Source organism: Rhagoletis zephyria, unplaced genomic scaffold (assembly GCF_001687245.7).
Source record: "Rhagoletis zephyria isolate East Lansing unplaced genomic scaffold, Rhagoletis_zephyria_1.1 Rzeph_scaffold_00252, whole genome shotgun sequence".
Taxonomy (NCBI): domain Eukaryota; kingdom Metazoa; phylum Arthropoda; class Insecta; order Diptera; family Tephritidae; genus Rhagoletis; species Rhagoletis zephyria.
Window position 1 is genome coordinate 2,999 of NW_016157336.1, and position 8,087 is coordinate 11,085.

Consider the following 8,087-nt stretch of genomic DNA (forward strand, 5'->3'; position numbering starts at 1 on the left):
GTGTATTCAAAATTCTGAGTACCTGTGCGTATATATTATTTTTGTTTATTTCACTTCAAATCTCACGAAATCATAAATGCAAAAGTATGGTTGACACCGGATCAGCTGTTTAAGTATGGCTGACTTCCAAAACGTCAATTGCTTTGCATACGTACAAAGTAAAACGTTCAATAACGCCGAACTACAAAATGTTGGCGATGTATACTTTTCCAAAACGCATCCGAAAATTTATCGAAACGCATCGCTGGCCCTATCAGAGCATCAGAAACAAAGTTGATGCTTCGTTTGTTATTGGTTACCATTGGTGTTTTAAAAATGGAAAATTCATAAAAATTGTTCATTGGTATATTGAATATTTAAAATATGCAATGTATGTGGTTGCAATGTGTCGCAACTCTGCTTATACGAACAGTTTGAATACCGCAGTATAACAGTTTCCAAACATTGTATTGATACGTTTTGGAAGCCAGCCTATTTATGACCAAATGGTTAAACCGTGTGAATGAATGTGGACAATATTTGTCACTTTATTGCTGTACGCAAATGTGTGCCAAATCATTTGGATCTTTGGCAGCCAAATCGTCAGATCGCAAGACAAATCATTTGTACATCGCTATCCAAATGCGCAAATGTGGACAAATCTAAATTTGGCATTTTGTGTACAAATGTACAAATCGTGTGATCCCTGCTTAAGCAATTCATTGTTCATACCTTTTACTTCAATTTTGTTTGAATAAATTGAGTAAAAGATCTGGAATTTTAAGAAAAAGCAATTGCTTATTTTTATTCATACGGCCCAATATATCAAACAATTGTCACTTGGCAGAATCTAAACATTTAACATCAATCAACATATAACAAGAACGAACTATCAACAGTTAGCAACCTACTTATGTATTTGTCTGAATATGAAATTAACATTAACATGCATCTAACATAATATTAAAATGTTATCTCTATGTACTAGCCTAGTATGTTAAGTAGCATGTATTGATTAAAAGTATGTTAAGAAACATGTACATATTGATTATTAATTTTCTTTGCAACAACAAAATATCAACCAACATTAGTAAGTATCGTAAAATACAAGGATGTTAACCATTTATAACCAAATATATGACTGTAACATTTTTCTTAAATGACTGAATCCCCGACTGAGCATTTAACAGAGTTTCTTGAAGAGTACAAAAAGGTAACAAAGAGAATTTTGCAGAGTCGACCTATTTCGGCAAACGAAACAAAACGTGAGGAATATATAGCACTCTTTATCACAACGTACAATGACATTTTGTCATATGCTGAATGTCACATTGTCACGGAATCAAGCGAAAAGAAAAGTGCAACTATTTCTAAAATTTTACGCTGTAGGACAAAATTAATAGAACGTTTTAGGAAGCTTAGCTGTAAAATAAAAGTTCCAGAAGAATCGGATTTTTTTAAGCTTATTCAAAAAGACCTTTTAGCAGATTTAGGTGATGACGACGAATTCGTAGATGCTGTCTCAAATTTTAAGTTCGGGACTGCACGCAGTAGCTCACTTCCTACAATAAAAGACACACTTGTTATTCCTACACCAAAACTTTCGGCCACTACAAGTTCACCAAACATAGAATTCAGCACCACAATGGCCACAACAGAGCAAAAAAGGGCCTTTATTAGCATGTGCGCTTCAATAATCCGGGACAATTATAGCGGTAACCCATAGACCCTTGAGTCATTTATTGACAAAATCTGTCTAATCGAAGATTTAACTGACGCAGATTTAACAGCCACACTCATAGCCTTTCTTAAATCGAAGTTGGAAGGCAAAGCCCGCTAACCCTTGCCGACGGTTATAAACACAGTTGCGGATATTAAAACAGCACTACGTAGCAGAATTAAGCCGGATAATTCAAAAGTAGTGACTGGTAAAATTGCGTCAGTAAATGTCAAAAATAATAACTACGCAGAATTTGCAAAGCAAGTTGAAGAGCTGGCCGATTCACTTGAGAGACCATTGATCATAGAGGGAACCCAGCCCAAAGCGCATGAAATGGCAATAGAGCAGACAGTGAACGTATGTAGGCTTAATGCCAAGTCCGACTTAATGAAGTCTATACTTGCATCTACTGCGTTTACAGATGCCAGAGACGTTGTTGCCAAGTTAATTATTGAACAAACAAATGAAGGTAAAGTACGACAAGTACTTGCGTTCCGATCACGCTTCAATAGGCCGCCTAACATTCGCAGTCAAAATTACTACAGGTCCAATGGCCAACATGGTCACCCCACTAATTCACCATCCTTTAGGAATAGCAATAGAGGTAACAATTACAACAACAACAACCGAAGTAACAACAGATTTTCTAATAACAATCAAAACAACAACAATAGGTCCAACGACAACAATTCACGCAACAATGCTCGTAATAGAAACGTGCGTAATTTAAATGTAGAAGCCCCTCAGCAACGCACGCTGGGGGAGGAAAACTTGAACAATTAAGTGCGTTGAGTACTAAAAAATCCATTTACTGTCTAAATTTAACCTACTCTGACTTTATTGAACTGCAATGTACAGACGCATCTAAGCTATGCTCTTTCTTAGTCTCTAGTATAAATGATTACATAAAAATAAACGGAAGTGACGTAGTAACTATAACCGGCATTACTTCAACTGCTATTTCATCATTAGGTACAATTTCCACCAAATTAGCTGTTTCAAATTATTCAATTTCCCATACACTCCATGTCAAAGCCACTTTTCGTTGATGCGCAGAAAGTAAGCCGCGGAGGTTTTATCGGGAAATGCATAGTGGATCAGCAGCACCCTATTTTGAGAGTTACGAACACCACTAGCGAAGTTAAATGCATACAAAACTCCATTGTAAAAACAGAAAAACTCAGCAATTATAATGTTTACAAAATAAATGAGACAAATGTATGTGACAACCGCTTAAAAGAGCTTACTCGAATATTGGAAAATCAAATGCCGAGCTACGCTAAATGTAAACTTATGCCGCTCTGTCATCAATACGCCGATATTTTCGCGCTAAAAGACGACCAAATGTCCATAAATAACTTCTACGAGCAAAAATTGAAGCTTGCTGATAAAGCTCCAGCTTATATTAAAAATTATCGCTTGCCCTACTGTCAAAGTATTAAAAATTAAAAATAAAGAAATGAAATTGTTCAAAATTGTGAAAGAATTGTCTAATTATTTTCTTCTAACTTAAAGAAACTGTATGGTTTAGAGGACAACTTCGGTTCAAGAATAGTTTTGACATGTCTCATTTCTCTTTACCTTTTCACATCATCCTTTATATGTACGCCTGTAAACAGAGATGCTTGAAGTTTTATAAAATCAATAAATTTTGTGATTTGCCTACCAAAACCCCTTGAAAATCACAACAAATCAACCTACCAAAGCCTTATTTTAAGAAATAAAACTGCCAATTTTGGTCCAATTGGACCGAAACTCCAACACTGGTAGCAATGCTTTGCTCGATATGAAACAAAAACGGGGACGAAAACGAATAAATGGAACACAGCAATGCTCAAATCACTGCAGCGATGTTGTTGTTGTTGATACCCAGCAAAAAACACGATTACCACAGAAAAGAAAGTGGAAACGAGCTAGGCGATGGGAATCGCTTAGCCTTTCGCTTCAAGAAGGCATTATTTTAACATGGGCATGTCCTTGGCGGTAAGCCCTTACCCGCAGCATTACCTTCAAACGAAGGGAGAACGCATGGGTAAACAGAATCCAGAGAAGCGAACAAAGAATACCTTACAGGGAAACTAATGTAGAAAATCTCTTAAGGGACTTGGATTAATTAAAATTTTTATAAATACATTTTTTCGAGGAAAAAAGTTAAAAAAATTAACGGGAATTTTGAGCCACTTCATACACGCACCTTTAAAATTGAATAGACTATAAAACTGCATACCACAAAGTACTTATGTAGTTTAAAAGAAAAATTTACATTTGGCAAAAATCGTCGCTAATCATTAGCCCTGAATTACGAAATGTATAAATAAAAAGCGTCAGTCTCTTTTAGTTATTCGTAAAGTATTTGCAAATTAAAATATCCAGCTTTCGCAGCCTTACTTGAAACTATGTAGTATACGGGCGTGGTTGCGTTAATTGGACAGTTCCATATGCTGTGGTGTAGAAGTGAAATGGCCTGACTCTTTGTATTTCTACATTTTGTTTTGAAATTAAGGGTAAATTATAATTTAGCCGATTGTCTCATTTCCACCGAGATCGTTATTTGTAATATTATAACCCAGCACTTTTTTTCGTATCAAAATGAAGACAGTAGTTGCTACAACATCTGATTAAGTATTTCGTTTGTATTAGAGCGGCACACGAAGACCGAAGCCTTGACCCCTTATAGCACCTGTAATATAAGTTTGCACAAAAAAAGTTATATACCATTTAAATAATAGCAAAAGGGGTCTACGGCTATATTTTTTGGTTTTTAGTTATTTACATGCAATAATTAAATATAATTTTTTACCAATGGTCCTATTTCGAACTTCGAATCCCCATTTCTCGATCTCGGAGGCTAACTTCGAAAAACGGAGAAATCACTTTTTCACCTATGACTCAATCTCTTAATAAAAATTGGTTTGGTCCAATACCCAGAAAAAAAGTTGATTGTTTAGTACAGTGTAATATTCAGAAGAATAGGGAACACACTTTTGTTTAATCTGTAGCTGAACACGAATCTGCGAGCTTTTCGTTAGTAGTTTGGTACGTTAGTTACGCCAATTCAGGAAAATCTAATGGATTACAACAGTCCATAAGGATCTTTATATTTAGATATTCCTCTGCACGCCTCTCGTTCTAAGTGGAAATAGTAGCAAATCTAGTTAAAGCGCTCATTTCGTTACTTCTAACTAGACACCCAGGATAATAATTATTTCGTGGTGAAGTTCTAAAAAACTCAGCCAAATTTTCTGAAGAATTATAAAAGTCTTTTTATAATAATTAGTGTGAGAAAAGTTTTTAAAGTCATCGATAACTATTACTTTAAGACTTAGATAATAAAGGGCTTTTTGTAATAATTATCAGCGAAATAAATATTTTTAAGTCTTCAAAGACTTTTATTTTTATTGCGAAAATTTGCACTGATAATTATTATGAAAAGACTTATGGCCTTAGTCATAAAAAATAAAATAAGTTTAAAGAGCTTTATAAAGTGACATTTTCATAAAAATTTTCGATTTAAAAGCAGTTAAGGTGTTCTTTATATTTTATGAACTTGGGTGTTATAATATAAGTCCTAAAATAAAAGTCTTCGAAGACTTATGGCCCTATTGTGTATGGCGACTGATAGTCGATGGGCAACCTTATACTAAAACTCGCATTACGTATGGCTACTGGCTACTGACTGTCGGCTACTGAGTCTAGTAGCGGAATTTTGTGATTCCCGCTAACGACGATTTTGTTATTTGTTCACATAAATTGTTCAACACATTTGAGCAAAGTTGCCAATTACTTGGAAAAGTTCATGTTAAAAAAGTAAATTCGGATGCTTTCTGCGCTTTTCTGTATACTGGGACTAATAGCTATACGTAATACAAATTACGATACTGGTAGCCATGGCTACTAGACCAGCAACTAGACCCCAGTCGCCATACATAATAGGGGCCATTAAAAATCTTTATGTCAATGTTAATTATCATGAAAACACTTTTATAATATAAGGCCTTGGATAATATTAATAGATGACTCGAAAATTTTTTATCTTAATATAATAATTATCGGTTGACTTTTATTCGAAATAAAATCCTTTCATTTGTCAATGTTATTGTGGCTTCTTAACATTTAGTTTTTAATGAGTTTGTACCACAATTTTTTTATTAGGAAAAATGGAAAAAGCAACAAAGTCTAAGCGGCAGAAGTTACAACAGCTATTTCGGAGATCACCACATCTCCTCATCAGACTTCTTTTTTCTAGACCTCAGCACGGATCGAACCCGCGTCTTCGATGTGCAAGTCAAAAGCGTTAACCGCTGAGCTATGCACACCGCGTAAACCCGTGTTGCTAATTCATTTTTCTTACTCAATCTACTGCTATCAAGTGCAGCTGATTTGTTGTTTTCAATTCTACACGATTTCTAGAATCTAGAAGTCTAGAAAAAGGAAGTCTGATGAGGAGATGTGGTGATATTTGAAATAGCTGCTATAACTTCTACCGCTTAGACTTTGTTGCTTTTTCCATTTTTCCTCATAAAATAATCGTGGTACAAAGCTCGTTAAAACTATTAAAATTAAATGGTAATAAGCTACAATAACATTGACAAATACATAGTTTAGGAAGAGCCTGCCTGGAACTATACAGGAAAGCAAATGCATGTATAGAATTGACAACAACAACCACCCTGTCAAGTTTAAATAGCGGCAAATCAGCTGCACTTGATAGCAGTTGGTTGAATAAGGAAAATGAATAAGCAAAATGAGTTCACGGGCTGTGTATAGCTCAGCGGGTAACGCTTCTGACTTGCACATTGATGACGCGGGTTCGATCCGTGCTGAATTACAGAAAAAGAAGTATGATGAGGAGATGTGGCGATCTCCAAAAAAGCTGCTATAACTCCTACCGCTTAGACTTTGTTGCTTTTTCCATTTTTTCTAATAAAATAATCGTGGTACAAAGCTCATTAAAAATATTAAAATTAAATGTTAATAAGTCACAATAACATTGACAAATACATAGTTTAGGAAGAGCATGCCTGAAACTATACAAGAAAGCAAATGCAAGTATAGAATTGACAACAGCAACCACGTTGTCAAGTTTAAATAGCGGCAAATCAGCTGCACTTGATATTAGTAGGTTGAATAAGGAAAATGAATTAGCAACACGAGTTTACGGGATGTGCATAGCTAAGTGGTTAACGCTTCTGACTTGCACCTCGATGACGCTGGTTCAATCCCTGCTGAAGTGTAGAAAAAAGAAATCTGATTAGGAGATGTGGTGATCTCCGAAATAGCTGCTATAACTTCTGGCGCTTAGACTTTGTTGCTTTTTCCATTTTTCCTAATAAAATAATCGTGGCACAAAGCTCATTAAAAATATTAAAATTAAATATCAATAAGCCACAATAACATTCAAAAATACTGTGAGGACTAAATATCCGCGGAATTTAGCCCACACGAACGCATGCCCCTACATCAACAATAACGACTACAGCAACATCATCGACACGGCCAACCCACACGAGAGACCGTATCAACATTCCTTGGCGACATTATCACCATAGCAACGCAACATGTAGCCACACAGCTCAGAAACACGAAGAGCACTTCCTATCAGCGTTGCCATTTTAGCCGTTTTCCGGCTAGATTTAGCCGGTTTTGATAGCAACTAACCGGAGAAAATTCGATCTAGCCGGCAGCCGATTTGTTAGCCGGGTTGTAAAAAAAAGTTAGCCGTTTTTAGCCGATTTTACCATATATGTAATACTTCTATATTGATAGTAAGCTAACATCTCAATGTGTAAGCATTCCGAAATCAAAGCGAGACAGTCTAGTACTGTTTTTGTCAATGTGTTGTGTACTTGAGTGCCGGTTTTGTAGATGTATTGTGTACATGTTTATTTATAAATGGTATGTTCCTTTTCTTTCGTACGTGTTTATTGATATATCTGTACTGTAGTGTTTTCGGACGGTACTAGCTCTTACTGCCAATATAGGAGTATTGCATATATGGATTTTACTATTTGCCTAATTTTCAGGTGCAAAAAGTAAACAAGTTGTTCGAAAGCAATAATGCAGACCCAATGAAGACTTTTAATGAACTCAATGTTTTACTTTCGCATCAATGCTCTCTAGTGGTTATTAGCGCGGACACATTTGATCCTATATGCTCCCCGTTGGAACCCTACGTTTTGGCACATACTTTCGAAACAAATTGAAAACAGTATCATTAAAGTGTTCAACGCTACGCTCCACGTCATCTCTATATATTGGCCAAGATAGCTTTGAAAGTTCTTTGTTAATTTTCCTGAAATTTGCTTTCGCAAAAACATATCTAGTACTTGAACTATAAAATAATAATAATAGATTGGCGCTTACACATATGTTAGTGTTTGGCCGAGCT